This window comes from Pseudophryne corroboree, unplaced genomic scaffold (assembly GCF_028390025.1).
Source record: "Pseudophryne corroboree isolate aPseCor3 unplaced genomic scaffold, aPseCor3.hap2 scaffold_505, whole genome shotgun sequence".
NCBI lineage: Eukaryota > Metazoa > Chordata > Amphibia > Anura > Myobatrachidae > Pseudophryne > Pseudophryne corroboree.
Window position 1 is genome coordinate 23 of NW_026970110.1, and position 12,643 is coordinate 12,665.

At 49.9% G+C, this 12,643-nt stretch overlaps 19 non-coding genes and 4 pseudogenes across 19 annotated transcripts; all 23 read right to left on the reverse strand.

The window, feature by feature from the left end:
* Window positions 1–217: 217 nt before the first annotated feature.
* On the reverse strand, window positions 218–381 carry LOC135030692 (U1 spliceosomal RNA). The gene has a single exon (XR_010226636.1). It is a non-coding gene; the product is annotated as a U1 spliceosomal RNA (small nuclear RNA).
* Window positions 382–1,052: 671 nt separating this feature from the next.
* On the reverse strand, window positions 1,053–1,215 carry LOC135030781 (U1 spliceosomal RNA). Its single transcript, XR_010226720.1, has one exon. It is a non-coding gene; the product is annotated as a U1 spliceosomal RNA (small nuclear RNA).
* Window positions 1,216–1,367: 152 nt separating this feature from the next.
* LOC135030701 (U1 spliceosomal RNA) lies at window positions 1,368–1,531 on the reverse strand. Its single transcript, XR_010226645.1, has one exon. It is a non-coding gene; the product is annotated as a U1 spliceosomal RNA (small nuclear RNA).
* A 152-nt stretch (window positions 1,532–1,683) lies between these two features.
* On the reverse strand, window positions 1,684–1,847 carry LOC135030736 (U1 spliceosomal RNA). The gene has a single exon (XR_010226678.1). It is a non-coding gene; the product is annotated as a U1 spliceosomal RNA (small nuclear RNA).
* A 670-nt stretch (window positions 1,848–2,517) lies between these two features.
* Window positions 2,518–2,680, reverse strand: LOC135030826 (U1 spliceosomal RNA). The gene has a single exon (XR_010226760.1). It is a non-coding gene; the product is annotated as a U1 spliceosomal RNA (small nuclear RNA).
* Window positions 2,681–2,832: 152 nt separating this feature from the next.
* On the reverse strand, window positions 2,833–2,996 carry LOC135030716 (U1 spliceosomal RNA). Its single transcript, XR_010226659.1, has one exon. It is a non-coding gene; the product is annotated as a U1 spliceosomal RNA (small nuclear RNA).
* A 671-nt stretch (window positions 2,997–3,667) lies between these two features.
* Window positions 3,668–3,830, reverse strand: LOC135030815 (U1 spliceosomal RNA). Its single transcript, XR_010226750.1, has one exon. It is a non-coding gene; the product is annotated as a U1 spliceosomal RNA (small nuclear RNA).
* A 152-nt stretch (window positions 3,831–3,982) lies between these two features.
* LOC135030702 (U1 spliceosomal RNA) lies at window positions 3,983–4,146 on the reverse strand. Its single transcript, XR_010226646.1, has one exon. It is a non-coding gene; the product is annotated as a U1 spliceosomal RNA (small nuclear RNA).
* Window positions 4,147–4,298: 152 nt separating this feature from the next.
* LOC135030737 (U1 spliceosomal RNA) lies at window positions 4,299–4,462 on the reverse strand. Its single transcript, XR_010226679.1, has one exon. It is a non-coding gene; the product is annotated as a U1 spliceosomal RNA (small nuclear RNA).
* A 670-nt stretch (window positions 4,463–5,132) lies between these two features.
* LOC135030848 (U1 spliceosomal RNA) lies at window positions 5,133–5,295 on the reverse strand. Its single transcript, XR_010226778.1, has one exon. It is a non-coding gene; the product is annotated as a U1 spliceosomal RNA (small nuclear RNA).
* Window positions 5,296–5,447: 152 nt separating this feature from the next.
* On the reverse strand, window positions 5,448–5,611 carry LOC135030738 (U1 spliceosomal RNA). Its single transcript, XR_010226680.1, has one exon. It is a non-coding gene; the product is annotated as a U1 spliceosomal RNA (small nuclear RNA).
* A 673-nt stretch (window positions 5,612–6,284) lies between these two features.
* Window positions 6,285–6,447, reverse strand: LOC135030812 (U1 spliceosomal RNA). Its single transcript, XR_010226747.1, has one exon. It is a non-coding gene; the product is annotated as a U1 spliceosomal RNA (small nuclear RNA).
* A 152-nt stretch (window positions 6,448–6,599) lies between these two features.
* On the reverse strand, window positions 6,600–6,763 carry LOC135030745 (U1 spliceosomal RNA). The gene has a single exon (XR_010226686.1). It is a non-coding gene; the product is annotated as a U1 spliceosomal RNA (small nuclear RNA).
* A 671-nt stretch (window positions 6,764–7,434) lies between these two features.
* LOC135030850 (U1 spliceosomal RNA) lies at window positions 7,435–7,597 on the reverse strand. Its single transcript, XR_010226779.1, has one exon. It is a non-coding gene; the product is annotated as a U1 spliceosomal RNA (small nuclear RNA).
* A 152-nt stretch (window positions 7,598–7,749) lies between these two features.
* Window positions 7,750–7,913, reverse strand: LOC135030699 (U1 spliceosomal RNA). Its single transcript, XR_010226643.1, has one exon. It is a non-coding gene; the product is annotated as a U1 spliceosomal RNA (small nuclear RNA).
* Window positions 7,914–8,603: 690 nt separating this feature from the next.
* Window positions 8,604–8,745, reverse strand: LOC135030762 (U1 spliceosomal RNA; annotated as a pseudogene).
* Window positions 8,746–8,897: 152 nt separating this feature from the next.
* LOC135030865 (U1 spliceosomal RNA) lies at window positions 8,898–9,061 on the reverse strand. The gene has a single exon (XR_010226794.1). It is a non-coding gene; the product is annotated as a U1 spliceosomal RNA (small nuclear RNA).
* A 692-nt stretch (window positions 9,062–9,753) lies between these two features.
* LOC135030770 (U1 spliceosomal RNA) lies at window positions 9,754–9,895 on the reverse strand (annotated as a pseudogene).
* Window positions 9,896–10,047: 152 nt separating this feature from the next.
* LOC135030689 (U1 spliceosomal RNA) lies at window positions 10,048–10,211 on the reverse strand. The gene has a single exon (XR_010226633.1). It is a non-coding gene; the product is annotated as a U1 spliceosomal RNA (small nuclear RNA).
* A 701-nt stretch (window positions 10,212–10,912) lies between these two features.
* LOC135030827 (U1 spliceosomal RNA) lies at window positions 10,913–11,048 on the reverse strand (annotated as a pseudogene).
* A 152-nt stretch (window positions 11,049–11,200) lies between these two features.
* On the reverse strand, window positions 11,201–11,364 carry LOC135030695 (U1 spliceosomal RNA). The gene has a single exon (XR_010226639.1). It is a non-coding gene; the product is annotated as a U1 spliceosomal RNA (small nuclear RNA).
* Window positions 11,365–12,056: 692 nt separating this feature from the next.
* Window positions 12,057–12,198, reverse strand: LOC135030805 (U1 spliceosomal RNA; annotated as a pseudogene).
* A 152-nt stretch (window positions 12,199–12,350) lies between these two features.
* LOC135030700 (U1 spliceosomal RNA) lies at window positions 12,351–12,514 on the reverse strand. The gene has a single exon (XR_010226644.1). It is a non-coding gene; the product is annotated as a U1 spliceosomal RNA (small nuclear RNA).
* Between the last annotated feature and the right edge of the window lie 129 nt (window positions 12,515–12,643).

Here is a 12,643-nt window from a genome sequence, read left to right on the forward strand (position 1 = left end):
TGGGTGAGCCTTGCCCTGGGAGAAGCACCTTTCTGATCATAGTATCTCACCTGGCAGGTAAGTAGGAGTTGGGCTAGAGCTGGGGAGGGTCGCTGCTCGGGCACCCCCCTGTCAAGTGAAGGAGATCCAACTGAGGCAGCACAAGGGAACTCTCGAAAGAAGAACAAGGCTAGAGGAAGATCTGAGACAAAAAAATCTGACTTTTACCAGAGCTGACCAGAGGAAAGAACAAACACAGTCCCCCACTACCACAAATAATGCAGTCAAGTTTCCCACATTTGGGGAAATCACAGGGGTCAGCATACCCAGAATGCAATGAATGAACCTCACCCTGGGGGAACAATTTTTATGACCATTGTATCTCCTATGCAAAATAAGTATGATTTGGGATAGGGCTGTGGAGTGCCGCTGCTCAGGCACATCTCTGTCAAGTAAAGGAGATTCAACTGAGGCAGCACAAGGGAACTCTCATCTGGGGACAACAACTGCAGGGAGAACACATATTTTCAGATGAACATGGGAGGGCAGAAGGCTACCTAATACTGAAGCACCCCCAAACAACAAACCAAATGCAACAACTATTGCAAGCATTCCTGGGGGAAGGCCTGCAGCAGATGGATTTGCATATGGTGATGTCATCCAAGCAGTGGGTCAAAGTTGGCTTCAACCCTCGTCTGCATATGAAAAGAGAAAAGGGGCGTGCAGGGCATGGCAGCCTTTTTCGGCACTTGGATGACCCCTAGTTCGCATTAAACACCTCCACCCTCCTTCGGTGTGGGGCTCATGTTGGCTATGCCCCAGCCCCTGAAGCATTCAAGCTGATTTCTTGCAGCAGCTGGGCACTGTAACAGCTCCAGAGCTGCTCTGTAAGGCAAGTAAAAGGGCGTGGGCCCTGCAACACTACCTGTAGTTTGCATTGTGCGTTGGAAGGCACAAATTAAGCAGACGGGAGAAGTCAGGATAGTGCGCAAGGGCATAGAAGGGAGCTGCTCAAGAAAAGAGAAGTGGAAACAGACAGCAAACTAGGCTGGAGAGAGACCTGAGACAAAGAGATCTGAATTATACGAGAGCCGACCAGGGGAAACACAAATTATGCAGTCAAGTTTCCCACATTTGGAGAAATCACAGGAGCAGCACACCCAGAGTGCAATGGGTGAGCCTTGCCCTGGGAGAAGCACCTTCATGATCATAGTATCTCACCTGGCAGGTAAGTAGGAGTTGGGCTAGAGCTGGGGAGGGTCGCTGCTCGGGCACCCCCCTGTCAAGTGAAGGAGATCCAACTGAGGCAGCACAAGGGAACTCTCGAAAGAAGAACAAGGCTAGAGGAAAATCTGAGACAAAGAAATCTGACTTTTACCAGAGCTGACCAGAGGAAAGAACAAACACAGTCCCCCACTACCACAAATAATGCAGTCGAGTTTCCCACATTTGGGGAAATCATACGGGTCAGCATACTCAGAATGCAATGAATGAACCTCACCCTGGGAGAACAATCTTCATGACCATGGTATCTCCTATGCAAAATAAGTATGATTTGGGATAGGGCTGGGGAGAGTCGCTGCTCGGGCACCCCCCTGTCAAGTGAAGGAGATCCAACTGAGGCAGCACAAGGAATCTCTCGAAAGAAGAACAAGGCTAGAGGAAGATCTGAGACAAATAAATCTGACTTTTACCAGAGCTGACCAGAGGAAAGAACAAACACAGTCCCCCACTACCACAAATAATGCAGTCGAGTTTCCCACATTTGAGGAAATCATACGGGTCAGCATACCCAGAATGCAATGAATGAACCTCACCCTGGGAGAACAATCTTCATGACCATGGTATCTCCTATGCAAAATAAGTATGATTTGGGATAGGGCTGGGGAGGGCCGCTGCTCAGGCACATCTCTGTCAAGTAAAGGAGATTCAACTGAGGCAGCACAAGGGAACTCTCATCTGGGGACAACAACTGCAGGGAGAACACATATTTTCAGATGAACATGGGAGGGCAGAAGGCTACCTAATACTGAAGCACCCCCAAACAACAAACCAAATGCAACAACTAGTGCAAGCATTCCGGGGGGAAGGCCTGCAGCAGATGGATTTGCATATGGTGATGTCATCCAAGCAGTGGGTCAAAGTTGGCTTCAACCCTCGTCTGCATATGAAAAGAGAAAAGGGGCGTGCAGGGCATGGCAGCCTTTTTCGGCGCTTGGATGACCCCTAGTTCGCATTAAACACCTCCACCCTCCTTCGGTGTGGGGCTCATGTTGGCTATGCCCCAGCCCCGAAGCATTCAAGCTGAGTTCTTGCAGCAGCTGGGCACTGTAACAGCTCCAGAGCTGCTCTGTAAGGCAAATAAAAGGGTGTGGGACCTGCAGCACTACCTGTAGTTCGCATTGTGCATTGGAAGGCACAAAGTAAGCAGACGGGAGAAGTCAGGATAGTGCGCAAGGGCATAGAAGGGAGCGGCTCAAGAAAAGAGAAGTGGAAACAGACAGCAAAGTAGGCTGGAGAGAGACCTGAGACAAAGAGATCTGAATTATACGAGAGCCGACCAGGGAAAACACAAATTATGCAGTCAAGTTTCCCACATTTGGGGAAATCGCAGGAGCAACACACCCAGAGTGCATTGGGTGAGCCTTGCCCTGGGAGAAGCACCTTCCTGATCATAGTATCTCACCTTGCAGGTAAGTAGGAGTTGGGCTAGAGCTGGGGAGGGTCGCTGCTCGGGCACCCCCCTGTCAAGTGAAGGAGATCCAACTGAGGCAGCACAAGGGAACTCTCGAAAGAAGAACAAGGCTAGAGGAAGATCTGAGACAAAAAAATCTGACTTTTACCAGAGCTGACCAGAGGAAAGAACAAACACAGTCCCCCACTACCACAAATAATGCAGTCGAGTTTCCCACATTTGGGGAAATCACAGGGGTCAGCATACCCAGAATGCAATGAATGAACCTCAACCTGGGAGAACAATTTTCATGACCATGGTATCTCCTATGCAAAATAAGTATGATTTGGGATAGGGCTGTGGAGTGCCGCTGCTCAGGCACATCTCTGTCAAGTAAAGGAGATTCAACTGAGGCAGCACAAGGGAACTCTCATCTGGGGACAACAACTGCAGGGAGAACACATATTTTCAGATGAACATGGGAGGGCAGAAGGCTACCTAATACTGAAGCACCCCCAAACAACAAACCAAATGCAACAACTATTGCAAGCATTCCTGGGGGAAGGCCTGCAGCAGATGGATTTGCATATGGTGATGTCATCCAAGCAGTGGGTCAAAGTTGGCTTCAACCCTCGTCTACATATGAAAAGAGAAAAGGGGCGTGCAGGGCATGGCAGCCTTTTTCGGCGCTTGGATGACCCCTAGTTCGCATTAAACACCTCCACCCTCCTTCGGTGTGGGGCTCATGTTGGCTATGCCCCAGCCCCTGAAGCATTCAAGCTGATTTCTTGCAGCAGCTGGGCACTGTAACAGCTCCAGAGCTGCTCTGTAAGGCAAGTAAAAGGGCGTGGGCCCTGCAACACTACCTGTAGTTCGCATTGTGCGTTGGAAGGCACAAATCAAGCAGACGGGAGAAGTCAGGATAGTGCGCAAGGGCATAGAAGGGAGCGGCTCAAGAAAAGAGAAGTGGAAACAGACAGCAAACTAGACTGGAGAGAGACCTGAGACAAAGAGATCTGAATTATACGAGAGCCGACCAGGGGAAACACAAATTATGCAGTCAAGTTTCCCACATTTGGAGAAATCACAGGAGCAGCACACCCAGAGTGCAATGGGTGAGCCTTGCCCTGGGAGAAGCACCTTCATGATCATAGTATATCACCTGGCAGGTAAGTAGGAGTTGGGCTAGAGCTGGGGAGGGTCGCTGCTCGGGCACCCCCCTGTCAAGTGAAGGAGATCCAACTGAGGCAGCACAAGGGAACTCTCGAAAGAAGAACAAGGCTAGAGGAAAATCTGAGACAAAGAAATCTGACTTTTACCAGAGCTGACCAGAGGAAAGAACAAACACAGTCCCCCACTACCACAAATAATGCAGTCGAGTTTCCCACATTTGGGGAAATCATACGGGTCAGCATACTCAGAATGCAATGAATGAACCTCACCCTGGGAGAACAATCTTCATGACCATGGTATCTCCTATGCAAAATAAGTATGATTTGGGATAGGGCTGGGGAGAGTCGCTGCTCGGGCACCCCCCTGTCAAGTGAAGGAGATCCAACTGAGGCAGCACAAGGAATCTCTCGAAAGAAGAACAAGGCTAGAGGAAGATCTGAGACAAATAAATCTGACTTTTACCAGAGCTGACCAGAGGAAAGAACAAACACAGTCCCCCACTACCACAAATAATGCAGTCGAGTTTCCCACATTTGAGGAAATCATACGGGTCAGCATACCCAGAATGCAATGAATGAACCTCACCCTGGGAGAACAATCTTCATGACCATGGTATCTCCTATGCAAAATAAGTATGATTTGGGATAGGGCTGGGGAGGGCCGCTGCTCAGGCACATCTCTGTCAAGTAAAGGAGATTCAACTGAGGCAGCACAAGGGAACTCTCATCTGGGGACAACAACTGCAGGGAGAACACATATTTTCAGATGAACATGGGAGGGCAGAAGGCTACCTAATACTGAAGCACCCCCAAACAACAAACCAAATGCAACAACTAGTGCAAGCATTCCTGGGGGAAGGCCTGCAGCAGATGGATTTGCATATGGTGATGTCATCCAAGCAGTGGGTCAAAGTTGGCTTCAACCCTCGTCTGCATATGAAAAGAGAAAAGGGGCGTGCAGGGCATGGCAGCCTTTTTCGGCGCTTGGATGACCCCTAGTTCGCATTAAACACCTCCACCCTCCTTCGGTGTGGGGCTCATGTTGGCTATGCCCCAGCCCCGAAGCATTCAAGCTGAGTTCTTGCAGCAGCTGGGCACTGTAACAGCTCCAGAGCTGCTCTGTAAGGCAAATAAAAGGGTGTGGGACCTGCAGCACTACCTGTAGTTCGCATTGTGCATTGGAAGGCACAAAGTAAGCAGACGGGAGAAGTCAGGATAGTGCGCAAGGGCATAGAAGGGAGCGGCTCAAGAAAAGAGAAGTGGAAACAGACAGCAAACTAGGCTGGAGAGAGACCTGAGACAAAGAGATCTGAATTATACGAGAGCCAACCAGGGGAAACACAAATTATGCAGTCAAGTTTCCCACATTTGGAGAAATCACAGGAGCAGCACACCCAGAGTGCAATTGGTGAGCCTTGCCCTGGGAGAAGCACCTTCATGATCATAGTATATCACCTGGCAGGTAAGTAGGAGATGGGCTAGAGCTGGGGAGGGTCGCTGCTCGGGCACCCCCCTGTCAAGTGAAGGAGATCCAACTGAGGCAGCACAAGGAATCTCTCGAAAGAAGAACAAGGCTAGAGGAAGATCTGAGACAAATAAATCTGACTTTTACCAGAGCTGACCAGAGGAAAGAACAAACACAGTCCCCCACTACCACAAATAATGCAGTCGAGTTTCCCACATTTGGGGAAATCATACGGGTCAGCATACCCAGAATGCAATGAATGAAACTCACCCTGGGAGAACAATCTTCATGACCATGGTATCTCCTATGCAAAATAAGTATGATTTGGGATAGGGCTGGGGAGGGCCGCTGCTCAGGCACATCTCTGTCAAGTAAAGGAGATTCAACTGAGGCAGCACAAGGGAACTCTCATCTGGGGACAACAACTGCAGGGAGAACACATATTTTCAGATGAACATGGGAGGGCAGAAGGCTACCTAATACTGAAGCACCCCCAAACAACAAACCAAATGCAACAACTAGTGCAAGCATTCCTGGGGGAAGGCCTGTAGCAGATGGATTTGCATATGGTGATGTGATCCAAGCAGTGGGTCAAAGTTGGCTTCAACCCTCGTCTGCATATGAAAAGAGAAAAGGGGCGTGCAGGGCATGGCAGCCTTTTTCGGCGCTTGGATGACCCCTAGTTCGCATTAAACACCTCCACCCTCCTTCGGTGTGGGGCTCATGTTGGCTATGCCCCAGCCCCGAAGCATTCAAGCTGATTTCTTGCAGCAGCTGGGCACTGTAACAGCTCCAGAGCTGCTCTGTAAGGCAAATAAAAGGGTGTGGGACCTGCAGCACTACCTGTAGTTCGCATTGTGCGTTGGAAGGCACAAAGTAAGCAGACGGGAGGAGAAGTCAGGATAGTGCACAAGGGTATAGAAGGGAGGGGCTCAAGAAAAAAGAAGTGGAAACAGACAGCAAACTAGGCTGGAGAGAGACCTGAGACAAAGAGATCTGAATTATACGAGAGCCGACCAGGGGAAACACAAATTATGCAGTCAAGTTTCCCACATTTGGGGAAATCACAGGAGCAGCACACCCAGAGTGCAATGAGTGAGCCTTGCCCTGGGAGAAGCACCTTCCTGATCATAGTATCTCAACTGGCAGGTAAGTAGGAGATGGGCTAGAGCTGGGGAGGGTCGCTGCTCGGGCACCCCCCTGTCAAGTGAAGGAGATCCAACTGAGGCAGCACAAGGAATCTCTCGAAAGAAGAACAAGGCTAGAGGAAGATCTGAGACAAATAAATCTGACTTTTACCAGAGCTGACCAGAGGAAAGAACAAACACAGTCCCCCACTACCACAAATAATGCAGTCGAGTTTCCCACATTTGGGGAAATCATACGGGTCAGCATACCCAGAATGCAATGAATGAACCTCACCCTGGGAGAACAATCTTCATGACCATGGTATCTTCTATGTAAAATAAGTATGATTTGGGATAGGGCTGGGGAGGGCCGCTGCTCAGAAACATCTCTGTCAAGTAAAGGAGATTCAACTGAGGCAGCACAAGGGAACTCTCATCTGGGGACAACAACTCCAGGGAGAACACAAATTTTAAGATGAAAATGGGAGGGCAGAAGGCTGCCTAATACTGAAGCACCCCCAAACAACAAACCAAATGCAACAACTAGTGCAAGCATTCCTGGGGGAAGGCCTGCAGCAGATGGATTTGCATATGGTGATGTCATCCAAGCAGTGAGTCAAAGTTGGCTTCAACCCTCGTCTGCATATGAAAAGAGAAAAGGGGCGTGCAGGGCATGGCGGCCTTTTGCGGCGCTTGGATGACCCCTAGTTCGCATTAAACGCCTCCACCCTCCTTCGGTGTGGGGCTCATGTTGGCTATGCCCCAGCCCCTGAAGCATTCAAGCTGATTTCTTGCAGCAGCTGGGCACTGTAACAGCTCCAGAGCTGCTCTGTAAGGCAAGTAAAAGGGTGTGGGCCCTGCAGCACTACCTGTAGTTCGCATTGTGCGTTGGAAGGCACAAATTAAGCAGACGGGAGAAGTCAGGATAGTGCGCAAGGGCATAGAAGGGAAAGGCTCAAGAAAAGAGAAGTGGAAACAGACAGCAAACTAGGCTGGAGAGAGACCTGAGACAAAGAGATCTGAATTATACGAGAGCCGACCAGGGGAAACACAAATTATGCAGTCAAGTTTCCCACATTTGGAAAAATCTCAGGAGCAGCAGACCCAGAGTGCAATGGGTGAGCCTTGCCCTGGGAGAAGCAACTTCATGATCATAGTATCTCACCTGGCAGGTAAGTAGGAGTTGGGCTAGAGCTGGGGAGGGTCGCTGCTCGGGCACCCCCCTGTCAAGTGAAGGAGATCCAACTGAGGCAGCACAAGGAATCTCTCGAAAGAAGAACAAGGCTAGAGGAAGATCTGAGACAAATAAATTTGACTTTTACCAGAGCTGACCAGAGGAAAGAACAAACACAGTCCCCCACTACCACAAAAAATGCAGTCGAGTTTCCCACATTTGGGGAAATCACAGGGGTCAGCATACCCAGAATGCAATGAATGAACCTCACCCTGGGAGAACAGTCTTCATGACCATGGTATCTCCTATGCAAAATAAGTATGATTTGGGATAGGGCTGGGGAGGGCCGCTGCTCAGGCACATCTCTGTCAAGTAAAGGAGATTCAACTGAGGCAGCACAAGGGAACTCTCATCTGGGGACAACAACTGCAGGGAGAACACATATTTTCAGATGAACATGGGAGGGCAGAAGGCTGCCTAATACTGAAGCACCCCCAAACAACAAACCAAATGCAACAACTAGTGCAAGCATTCCTGGGGGAAGCCTGCAGCAGATGGATTTGCATATGGTGATGTCATCCAAGCAGTGGGTCAAAGTTGGCTTCAACCCTCGTCTGCATATGAAAAGAGAAAAGGGAGTGCAGGGCATGGCAGCCTTTTGCAGCACTTGGATGACCCCTAGTTCGCATTAAACATCTCCACCCTCCTTCGGTGTGGGGCTCATGTTGGCCATGCCCCAGCCCCTGAAGCATTCAAGCTGATTTCTTGCAGCAGCTGGGCACTGTAACAGCTCCAGAGCTGCTCTGTAAGGCAAATAAAAGGGTGTGTGACCTGCAGCACTACCTGTAGTTCGCATTGTGCGTTGGAAGGCACAAAGTAAGCAGATGGGAGAAGTCAGGATAGTGCGCAAGGGCATAGAAGTGAGCGGCTCAAGAAAAGAGAAGTGGAAACAGACAGCAAACTAGGCTGGAGAGAGACCCGAGACAAAGAGATCTGAATTATATGAGAGCCGACCAGGGGAAACACAAATTATGCAGTCAAGTTTCCCACATTTGGGGAAATCGCAGGAGCAGCACACCCAGAGTGCAATGGGTGAGCCTTGCCCTGGGAGAAGCACCTTCATGATCATAGTATCTCACCTGGCAGGTAAGTAGGAGTTGGGCTAGAGCTGGGGATGGTCGCTGCTCGGGCACCCCTCTGTCAAGTGAAGGAGATCCAACTGAGGCAGCACAAGGGAACTCTCGAAAGAAGAACAAGGCTAGAGGAAGATCTGAGACAAAGAAATCTGACTTTTACCAGAGCTGACCAGAGGAAAGCACAAACACAGTCCCCCACTACCACAAATAATGCAGTCGAGTTTCCCACAATTGGGGAAATCACAGGGGTCAGCATACCCAGAATGCAATGAATGAACCTCACCCTGGGAGAACAATCTTCATGACCATGGTATCTCCTATGCAAAATAAGTATGATTTGGGATAGGGCTGGGGAGGGCCGCTGCTCAGAAACATCTCTGTCAAGTAAAGGAGATTCAACTGAGGCAGCACAAGGGAACTCTCATCTGGGGACAACAACTCCAGGGAGAACACAAATTTTCAGATGAAAATGGGAGGGCAGAAGGCTGTGTAATACTGAAGCACCCCCAAACAACAAACCAAATGCAACAACTAGTGCAAGCATTCCTGGGGGAAGGCCTGCAGCAGATGGATTTGCATATGGTGATGTCATCCAAGCAGTGAGTCAAAGTTGGCTTCAACCCTCGTCTGCATATGAAAAGAGAAAAGGGGCGTGCAGGGCATGGCGGCCTTTTGCGGCGCTTGGATGACCCCTAGTTCGCATTAAACGCCTCCACCCTCCTTCGGTGTGGGGCTCATGTTGGCTATGCCCCAGCCCCTGAAGCATTCAAGCTGATTTCTTGCAGCAGCTGGGCACTGTAACAGCTCCAGAGCTGCTCTGTAAGGCAAATAAAAGGGTGTGTGACCTGCAGCACTACCTGTAGTTCGCATTGTGCGTTGGAAGGCACAAAGTAAGCAGATGGGAGAAGTCAGGATAGTGCGCAAGGGCATAGAAGTGAACGGCTCAAGAAAAGAGAAGTGGAAACAGACAGCAAACTAGGCTGGAGAGAGACCCGAGACAAAGAGATCTGAATTATATGAGAGCCGACCAGGGGAAACACAAATTATGCAGTCAAGTTTCCCACATTTGGGAAAATCGCAGGAGCAGCACACCCAGAGTGCAATGGGTGAGCCTTGCCCTGGGAGAAGCACCTTCATGATCATAGTATCTCACCTGGCAGGTAAGTTGGAGTTGGGCTAGAGCTGGGGATGGTCGCTGCTCGGGCACCCCTCTGTCAAGTGAAGGAGATCCAACTGAGGCAGCACAAGGGAACTCTCGAAAGAAGAACAAGGCTAGAGGAAGATCTGAGACAAAGAAATCTGACTTTTACCAGAGCTGACCAGAGGAAAGCACAAACACAGTCCCCCACTACCACAAATAATGCAGTCGAGTTTCCTACAATTGGGGAAATCACAGGGGTCAGCATACCCAGAATGCAATGAATGAACCTCACCCTGGGAGAACAATCTTCATGACCATGGTATCTCCTATGCAAAATAAGTATGATTTGGGATAGGGCTGGGGAGGGCCGCTGCTCAGGCACATCTCTGTCAAGTAAAGGAGATTCAACTGAGGCAGCACAAGGGAACTCTCATCTGGGGACAACAACTGCAGGGAGAACACATATTTTCAGATGAACATGGGAGGGCAGAAGGCTGCCTAATACTGATGCACCCCCAAACAACAAACCAAATGCAACAACTAGTACAAGCATTCCTGGGGGAAGGTCTGCAGAAGACGGATTTGCATACGGTGATGTCATCCAAGCAGTGGGCCAAAGTTGGCTGGAACCCTCATCTGCATATGAAAAGAGAAAAGGGGCGTGCAGGGCATGGCGGCCTTTTGCGGCGATTGGATGACCCCTAGTTCGCATTAAACACCCCCACCCTCCTTCGGTGTGGGGCTCATGTTGGCCATGCCCCAGCCCCTGAAGCATTCAAGCTGATTTCTTGCAGCAGCTGGGCACTGTAACAGCTCCAGAGCTGCTCTGTAAGGCAAGTAAAAGGGTGTGGGCCCTGCAGCACTACCTGTAGTTCGCATTGTGCGTTGGAAGGCACAAAGTAAGCAGACGGGAGGAGAAGTCAGGATAGTGCACAACGGTATAGAAGGGAGGGGCTCAAGAAAAAAGCAGTGGAAACAGACAGCAAACTAGGCTGGAGAGAGACCCGAGACAAAGAGATCTGAATTATATGAGAGCCGAACAGGGGAAACACAAATTATGCAGTCAAGTTTCCCACATTTGGGGAAATCACAGGGGCAGCACACCCAGAGTGCAATGGGTGATCCTTGCCCTGGGAGAAGCAGCTTCATGATCATAGTATCTCACCTGGCAGGTAAGTAGGAGTTGGGCTAGAGCTGGGGAGGGTCGCTGCTCGGGCACCCCCCTGTCAAGTGAAGGAGATCCAACTGAGGCAGCACAAGGGAACTCTCGAAAGAAGAACAAGGCTAGAGGAAGATCTGAGACAAAGAAATCTGACTTTTACCAGAGCTGACCAGAGGAAAGTACAAACACAGTCCCCCACTACCACAAATAATGCAGTCGAGTTTCCCACATTTGTGGAAATCACAGGGGTCAGCATACCCAGAATGCAATGAATGAACCTCACCCTGGGAGAACAGTCTTCATGACCATGGTATCTCCTATGCAAAATAAGTATGATTTGGGATAGGGCTGGGGAGGGCCGCTGCTCAGGCACATCTCTGTCAAGTAAAGGAGATTCAACTGAGGCAGCACAAGGGAACTCTCATCTGGGGACAACAACTGCAGGGAGAACACATATTTTCAGATGAACATGGGAGGGCAGAAGGCTACCTAATACTGAAGCACCCCCAAACAACAAACAAAATGCAACAACTAGTGCAAGCATTCCTGGGGGAAGGCCTGCAGCAGATGGATTTGCATATGGTGATGTCATCCAAGCAGTGGGTCAAAGTTGGCTTCAACCCTCGTCTGCATATGAAAAGAGAAAAGGGGCGTGCAGGGCATGGCAGCCTTTTGCGGCGCTTGGATGACCCCTAGTTCGCATTAAACACCTCCACCCTCCTTCGGTGTGGGGCTCATGTTGGCTATGCCCCAGCCCCTGAAGCATTCAAGCTGATTTCTTGCAGCAGCTGGGCACTGTAACAGCTCCAGAGCTGCTCTGTAAGGCAAATAAAAGTGTGTGGGACCTGCAGCACTACCTGTAGTTCGCATTGTGCGTTGGAAGGCACAAAGTAAGCAGACGGGAGAAGTCAGGATAGTGCGCAAGGGCATAGAAGGGAGCGGCTCAAGAAAAGAGAAGTGGAAACAGACAGCAAACTAGGCTGGAGAGAGACCTGAGACAAAGAGATCTGAATTATATGAGAGCTGACCAGGGGAAACACAAATTATGCAGTCAAGTTTCCCACATTTGGGGAAATCGCAGGAGCAGCACACCCAGAGTGCAATGGGTGATCCTTGCCCTGGGAGAAGCAACTTCATGATCATAGTATCTCACCTGGCAGGTAAGTAGGAGTTGGGCTAGAGCTGGGGAGGGTCGCTGCTCGGGCACCCCCCTGTCAAGTGAAGGAGATCCAACTGAGGCAGCACAAGGGAACTCTCGAAAGAAGAACAAGGCTAGAGGAAGATCTGAGACAAAGAAATCTGACTTTTACCAGAGCTGACCAGAGGAAAGCACAAACACAGTCCCTCACTACCACAAATAATGCAGTCCAGTTTCCCACATTTGGGGAAATCACAGGGGTCAGCATACCCAGAATGCAATGAATGAACCTCACCCTGGGAGAACAATCTTCATGACCATGGTATCTCCTATGCAAAATAAGTATGATTTGGGATAGAGCTGGGGAGGGCCGCTGCTCAGGCACATCTCTGTCAAGTAAAGGAGATTCAACTGAGGCAGCACAAGGGAACTCTCATCTGGGGACAACAACTGCAGGGAGAACACATATTTTCAG